Consider the following 8,538-nt stretch of genomic DNA (forward strand, 5'->3'; position numbering starts at 1 on the left):
TATCATTTAAATCAGTTTGGCGCGAACGTTTCCCAGCTCATCTCATTGGTGGTGAAATGTCGTCATGACGATAAACCTGTCTGTCTTACGCAGCGCCGGTGACAATTTCAAGTTCCCACGCCCTTTTATTTTGGCGAGTAGCCAAACTGACCAGAATCCTTTTGCGCCAGACAAAGCATGCGGGCGTCGTTTGGAGCTGCCGACGGCTGTTTACTGTACAGGTTGTATCAGGCTACGCGGAGTTCGCGAACCTCAGCTGTGCTGCCGTCGTGTTCCCCGTGTCAACATACATCGACCAACATATAAAGGTTGCATGGGACCTGACTTCCAGCGCAACGTGTGCTCAGATTAATAATGCCCGTTCCTTTGGGTCGAACTACCGACTGCGTATATTGGGCGCCGATATCAAGGCATTCCGAAGGGACGGCTGGTCTGGCGCAGTGTGAAGGGAAAAAAACGGACGGTTGGCCATAAATTGTGACCATTTGGAATATTTTTTCCCGGAACAGAATAAAGATTTTTAAAAGATGCTTAAAGTATACAAGTATAATGTAAATCTCACTGAATTGAAACTCCAAATTCGGCCATTTAAATTGTTGTATCTCCAAAATGCAAACACCTATGAAGCTAGCTGATTCAAACTCCATTGATTTTGTTGTGTAATTTTCATCATGGCGATACAAAATAGGATAATTTTATTTTTCGCTAAAAATGATATTCGTCGGACGCCCTAATCCAACATCTTTGAAGAATAATAAGTGAATTTGAAATGAAAAATAAAACCGCTCCCATTCATGGAAGTCTCGAAAAAAATGGTTTCGTGAATTTTTTTTTTTTAACTATATTACCCATGTTGATTAAAACAATTATTGTGAAAAAATATGTATTATTTTATTAGATTATTTCGTTTACTGTCGGTGTCGTACAAAACAAAGCCGTAAAAATATCAAGACCTCCATATGACTTGTGCCCACTTATAGTAAAAGGAAATGCTGGAGGATTCGATGACGAGAAGGAAAAAAAAGTAGTTTCTTTTGTATCGAGCCTTCAGAACAACATAAACACGTACACGCATAGCATGCAGTGGCTTGGACGGTACACAATAGATAGTCTACAAGATTAGTGTGCGCATCTGTGCTGCAGCGTAGCACTAGAGTCAGCTCCCTCTGCAACCTTTACACGTTGGTTGATGTATTGATGCAGGGATCACGACGGTAGCACAGGTTCGCGAAGTCCGCGGCGCTGTAGCTGTCAACGTAAATCAACCGGCTCGACGCATCGTAACCATAGAGAAGCACACAATTACTAGTTGATGTAGTTTGACACAAGACGTAAATAAAAGAACAAGTTCGTCCTTGCATTCTTTGCTCTATGCTCCTTGGTGCAGCACCACACCATGGATGAATTTTCTGGGCTGCTTCCAGAGGTTGCTGATTTACTTCGTTTTACCCAGCGAATTGAACATGGTGCTAATTTGTTATCTACCAACACTACCTGCGAAGCATCTTGAGCAACGGCTGTAATGGCTGCAAGCACAATGGTCACGACAGCAAATGCCGCTCACGCTGGTGCAAGTAATTGCCAACAGGCTGACCCGCTTCGATGTAAGTATTTTTTCTTTGTTTAATAATAGGCACTTAACATGCTTATATAATGGCTTGTTGCTAGAAATTAAAAGGGAAAGCTTTTAAAAATATCTTAGTGCATCTAGGTATATGTGTAAAATGACAACATTGAAAAAAATGTTTCTAAAAAAAAAAAAGGTCTAGGCCCTACTCTTAAAATTTACTGGGCTTATGTCGCCCCTGAATTTATGGTGACAACAATGGCCTATCCATTTGCAGCTTGATATTCATATAATTTAAATTTACTCATGTAATTTAGCAATATTAAAGGGGCATACTAATGCATCTGAAACATCAACTGGAGCCAACAAACATCAAAACATTTTGTGTAGTTTTTGGAACATCTGAAGTAGCTTCATATGGTAGAGATAGCACAAAAAAGAATGTATTCAGCATATATATTAAATTTAAAATTATTTAAAAAGTTGGAGGTTTTTTCCCCACTCAAAACATATATGTCTGTTGATTTAGTATTGGCCGCCATCTTGTTTTTATCGCTGCATCACGTGTACAAGATGGCAAAAACTCTACACCGACAAACTCGTTGTAGGTTTCGCGTTGAAAATAAAACTTTGAATTGAATGATATGCTGAAGTGAAGATGTTCTCTGTTGCCATTTCTACCACATAAAGCTACTTCTGATGTTCACAAACCTATACATGTACAACATTTGTTGACGCTGGGTTGAGTACCATTGACGCTTGTTCATGCCAGTTTCCTACATACAACTGTGGCTTAAATTCTTCTCAAAAAAGTAATTTATTTAAAAATTTCTTTAAACAGTTTTATAATAGCAATAATTAATCAGTATATCTAAATCCATATTTTTTTTAGTACTGCAGAGGATGAACCAGTCTGACCAAGTGCAGCCTTTGCAAGGGAAACGCCAAGCCAGTGTTCTGAGTGAGTCTCAGAACAATACATCTGCTAAACGAGGCCGAGCGGGCCGACCCTCCATTGAACAACTATTCCCAGGCATCGTAGCTACTACACAGAAGTTCGTCGAGGAGAGTGGATTTGAAGCTCACAGAAGGCGTCAAGAACTGACTGGAAGCTGTGGAACAACAATGCAACGTGTTCGGAACCACTTGCTTCAAGTTGTTCCTGGACTCAAAGAACATCGTGAAAACATTGGCAAGACAAATTGTTTAGAAATTTGCAGGTTAGTTGGCTTCATACATGAAATTATTGGTGAAGAACAAAGCCTGTTAAATGAATTTACATGTACAGGAAGTAAACTCTACTCTTTTGCCCCTTGCCATATTTCAACTGCATACCATTGCTGTTCAGCTTTGTTTGCTTAAGTGCTGATTATACCAGAAACTGAAACAGAATTTTAAAAAAATCACGTGGTGTATATATACCATAAACTACGACAAAGAAAAAAAAACACCACAATCATCTTGTTCACTTTAATCTAAAAAGAGGCGGTATACAAGTTCTCACAGTACTGTCCTATATTTGGTCTCGAAACCTACACATTATGCAATTTCAATATTTTTGAAACCAAACTGTTATTTTATAAATTTATTTTAGGTTTGGCTACCATAAGGCGGTGGATGAAGGCCCCTCAGTTGCTTGCAAGTCAGCCAAATACTACAAGGGCTACATCGATGCAAAGGTTCCCCGCAAGGAGAACTCCAAGCGTTCAGAAAACTCTGATGAGCATTACTACTCATCCCGGGTCAGTTACGCCTTACAAGCAGTGAGTAGATTTCCATCTTCATCGGTAGCATTCTCCGTTGATAACAAGAACAAATTAAGGATAAGCTCCTGTACAACAGCAGTGGACCGGCGTTGCCAAGTCACACGGATCTACCCAACGGCTGATTCTCCAAACTACTGGGATCATGACTTCCCCAACCCAGGGTTCCTCATCACACCTGCTGGATACATGGGGATGATGCCACCAAACCCACCACAGCTTACCTATGACAAGCTTGGCCGCCAAACTTACAGGTGATTACTACTTTTAGAATAGATCAAATAGTCGAGTATTCGATTATCAACCAAATACTCAACCAAATACTCAAATAGCTTTTTTGCTGGTTTCAATATTTGGAAGAGAAAAATTCTTTGCACACGCATGACTGTGGTATTTTTTTTATTGAAAAGTCGCGGTGCTTTATTTTTAGGTGCCACTTTTTGGTCATGTACACTTGTATGAACGTATTGTCAACGACGATTCATTGTTCACATCCTTTAAGTTGGTTAAGGCCCATTTGATTATCTGAATATTCTGTCAAACACAGTTTTGAGTAATCATCGTTGAATTCTGTAGTATTCGCAAAATGGACAGCCCTATCGAAGACATGCAATAAAGGGGGAGGTAAACAAAATTCTCCTTCAATGATAACAAATTATCTTGACAGAACAAAAGATTCAGTCAGTTAATATTCAACACTAAAAAACTGTCATTTACATTGGTACATTGCATTTCAAAAATAGATTAAGTTAAAGTGTACTTACATATTCACAGACTTGCCCTTTTGTGGCAATGCAATTGCGTCTTGTAAAAATGACAAAATATTAAGTTATCATTTTCTTTTGTTTTATATATTTTTTATTGCTACAGCCTCCCTCCGCGTTCCAGCATTGATGTCATCAACAGAGGACCCCGCACTAAAACGAATATTGCGAGCCATGCCAGTGACCTGACTCCACTTATACAGGCAAGCCAGAAGAGCTGTGTAACCATCCTAGCCGACGGAGAAGCAGATTTTAATGCATCACCTCATAAATCAGTGGTATTATATGAAGCTGTTTAGGGATCTGGACTTGGACGTTCTTCTGGCCACCGCATACTGTCCCGGATTTTCAGCAAGAAATCCGATCGAACACGTCTGGTCCGTTCTAACGAGGGCTTCAGTATCAATCTATCTCCCAGATAGGTTGCCAGGAGAAGCCACACCGCCGCAGCAACGGTTAACTGTTGAAGAGCGAGATCTGAAGGAACAGCAGGTGTTTGATGCCGCTCTACGACAGCTGGACAGATACTGGACTGACCTTCACTATGGTGGGGTCAAAATCAACGTGAGTCACCGCCCAAGCTCACAAAAGTCTACACCTTACGATACGGATGCACAGGAACGCATCCACAAACTACTGACTGGACCGTACAAGGACATCAAGAAGGCCAACATCACAGCAGATATGGAGTTCTTCAAGACACATGTAGACAGACGGAAGGGAATGATTATTTTCTCCAAGTGCCTACCCCTGGAACAGTGTGCACACTAAGCGGAGCAACCCATCAGAAACATTGAAGCAGTCCACCTGTACAAGAAGTTTCCATCACCGATACCGTCAACAGTTCACCCTGGACATTTTGTGTCATTTATTGAGGCACTGAGCATGGATCCTGGGCAACCTGATGCAAATATGCCATCCACTGCTGAAAAGCAGCTGGGTACATGTCCAACCTGTAGTTACCTGTTCACCTCAAAGTCTGACCGTCAGAACCATGCAAGGCTTTTTCATCCACAGCGGCAAAGAAATAAATAAGTCTTGACAATTAAATTAATGTTGATTACTGCGTTTTCTTGCACTTTTTGCAGAGTAGGTCATAGTAGACCTCTCTCACACGACGCCATCTTCGTAGGAAACCCGTGTTCAATGCCATCAGGTGCGTGAATGCGCAGTGTGCAAACATTTTTAAACATGCGCATGTTGCTTGAATTTGAAAGCAGTGTGGTCGCTTGAATGAGATCCAGGTTGTGCACTTTTTAGTTCTCTAAATGTAATCCATTCATTGAATTTAATTATCTCTTCTTTTAGCGTATTCATTAGCAAAATCATTCTTGTCAGTACATGTATTAGTACGGCTCTTAATTAGTATCAGAAGTTGACACAATTTAGTGTCTTGCCAGAATACAATATATTTTAATGTTCTTTCAGTTGTTTCAAATAGCGACCTTTTCAGCACAGGTTCATAGGAAGACAACAGATCCACTGCAACTTCATTTAACATGTTTAATAGCAACCACTTGTGCCACTCCAGTTTTTCATTAATTGATTTGTTTATGTAAATATTTATTTAATTAATCTGACTCCCAATACCGTAATGCACATGACAACGTGTAGGCAGTAACGTCATCTGAGAGAGATAAATTTTATGCAATTTTTAGTTCTCAAAATGTAATTCATCCATCAAATTATGATTTTTTTTTTCGAACGGCCTTCTTTTTACGTTCGAGATTTGGCATATTCATCAGCGAAACCATTCTTGTCAGTAATAGTACAGCTTTTAATATTTTATCAGGAGTTTAAAGAATTTAGGGTCTTGCCAGTATACAGTTTATTATAGTTGTTTCAAATTGCGACCTTTTCAGCAACAGTTTATAGGAAGAGAACAGATCAGATCCACTCCAACTTCATGTTTAATTTAAATCACTTGTGCCACTATGTAATTTTTGTTTTTTTAAATACTTATTATTTTCTATATTTGTATTTATTCATTTATTAAAAGAGAAACACATACTCAAAAAAGGAGATGCTCGATGTTTCTGTTTTTCAAGAAAAATTTATTGACCTTTAATGATATCGAAAATAGCAAATAACAATAAATAACAGGCTGAAATAATCATATATTATGTCAAAGACTAGCTTATAATAAATAAAACAATAAAAACATGCAGTTGAAAAACGGCTTCGTTTTGATGGAAATAATATATGCACAAAGGCTCTTGATTGGAATGAAAATATTTGGTAAATACGTGTAAATTTAGAAGTTAGAAGCCCAAAACCCCAATTGCTGAATGAAAATACAGGAAAATACGAAAATAAAATTAAAAGCAACATTTTTCCGGCATTAGATAAATTGGCAATGGACAAAAAAGTTAACTGGGGTATTCATGTATTTGATGAATATAAAATTCAAAGCAATAAAACAGAAGATTGATTCCATGTTACAATTTGATTTCTGACATTTTACTTGCATTGGGGCACCTATTAAGACATACTCTTTGCTTGATTCCGGCATTTAGCGTTGACGCTCTTGCGAATACTCCGCAGCTGTGGGCCGGTCGTGCCGCCGGGAAAAACCTTTGCCACTTGCTTAATAATGCACTGAAATCTAAATTCGCTGGTGAGTGGCACTTTGATGGTACTTCCACCGCCATCCTTTGCAGCAAAAATGCCTCCGCTGTAGGACCGCTCGGCAAGGTCATCGGCGGTGTAGAAGATGGTGACAAGTTTGAGGCAAAGTGTTTGGGCATTGGCCGACTTGTGGAACACATCCATGTACAATGCTTTGGAGATGGCAAGGGTGTTGCTCCCGTGTCCAATGTGTACAGTGTCAGGGTCAGTCTCGATGACTGAGGGACCCTGCTTGAGACCGATGGATGGTTGGGACTGCTGTGCGGCTGCCAATGATTTGATGGCCTCAGCCAGAGCTGCAGTGTTCAAATCGGACGATTTCCTTGCGGCTGCAACCTCTGCCTCGACGGTGGCAAGCCGGGCCAAGATCTGCTTCTGGAACGCAATGACCTCTTGCAACAGGTCATCACGCGGCGGGGGAACAGCAGAGTGCTCATGAGGACCGATTCGTCAAAAGAATCAGGTGGGGCAATCAATGACGAAGAGGTCGGTGCCGGTTCCGGTAAATTTTCATATACATGTATGTTTTGAAGAAACGGGAAATGATTTATTCTATCCTAATTGGACGCTTTTTATTATCCCTCTAAAATTACGGTTGATTTTTTTAATTGCTTGTACGGTCATTAGGCATAAAGGTTAATAATTGTTCGGCTAAAATATTTGCGTTTGGGTGCATTACCTCCTTCAATAGAAAATTTGTTATGTATTGCTAATGCATTTAAAAAAAGACGGAAGTATTTATTTTCGGAGTGAAACTCTGAGCATGGCCGGGGAGATCCGCAGCAACTTGAAGTTGTTTTATTGATAAACGTATTAGGCCTGATATACTCCTCTTCAATTCTACCTTACGGAGGAAAAATAGAAAGGGCTACATGCAGACAACATCTCCAGTAAATAAGTTCTACAGAATGCGGAAATCGGAAGCCATGGATAGTATACTTTTCCATATCACGACAATCGGTGCTTAATTATATAAAAAAGTGCAGTTCATATACAAATAATATAGATCGTATTTTTCAGGCGAAACGCTTTCTGAAAATACATTTTGGCAGTCTTTGTGCTTGATGAATACCGCAGGTGTGAAGTTAAAATATTGCCCAAGGGCCAAGAAACTTGCGGCAAGGAATTTTCATTCCGATTTTAGGAAGTTGATTTCAAGTTGTCAACATTATCAAACGATGTGACGGAAATTTGCCACTTATCAAAAAATATTCGGGAACACAGCGCCTTGCTAGCTCCTGGTTTAACAAATACCGCCGACACAAATAAGCCTGAATATTACCGGAGCACTGACCGGTAGCTTACGCGAACTCCGCGTACGCCAGTTTCGCGCACTTCGCGAACTCAGCAGCTGTAGCATATTAGCATAGTTTTAGCATAACAAAGGCGCATTGTCATGCGATGCAAATGAACCTGCACAGCTTGAAGTTTACTCCCAACTTGAAATCAAAATTAGTTCGCGACCTTCGCTGACTTCGCGAACAGTCAATTTTGAAGCCTGCCCTAACTAAGATGCCTAAACACAAATGCAACGCCTCATAATTCCGATATTTTTGGACTAATGAAGCTTCAGATTTACGAGACGTCAGACTTATGATTCAGCTCCATTGCAAGCGGGGAATTTGGGGGACTCAATTTAGGATGGTCCAGCAAAATTACCCAGAATGCAATAAATTACTACCTTATCTACAATGATCAATCTAGAAATAGATATTAGACACTACAAACCAAACTTACTAACTGCACCAGGAACTCTGCTTTGATTCATCAGGATGACTCATGCTCATGTTGGATGTCCCAGAGAGCGCATCAATTT

At 39.9% G+C, this 8,538-nt stretch overlaps 1 pseudogene; it reads left to right on the forward strand.

Annotated features, from left to right (window-relative positions):
• The first annotated feature begins 290 nt into the window (after positions 1-290).
• LOC119732558 lies at positions 291-6,872 on the forward strand (annotated as a pseudogene).
• The last annotated feature ends 1,666 nt before the right edge of the window (positions 6,873-8,538 follow it).

The sequence above is a fragment of the Patiria miniata genome, unplaced genomic scaffold (assembly GCF_015706575.1).
Source record: "Patiria miniata isolate m_02_andy unplaced genomic scaffold, ASM1570657v1 HiC_scaffold_24, whole genome shotgun sequence".
NCBI classification, from domain to species: Eukaryota; Metazoa; Echinodermata; class Asteroidea; order Valvatida; family Asterinidae; genus Patiria; species Patiria miniata.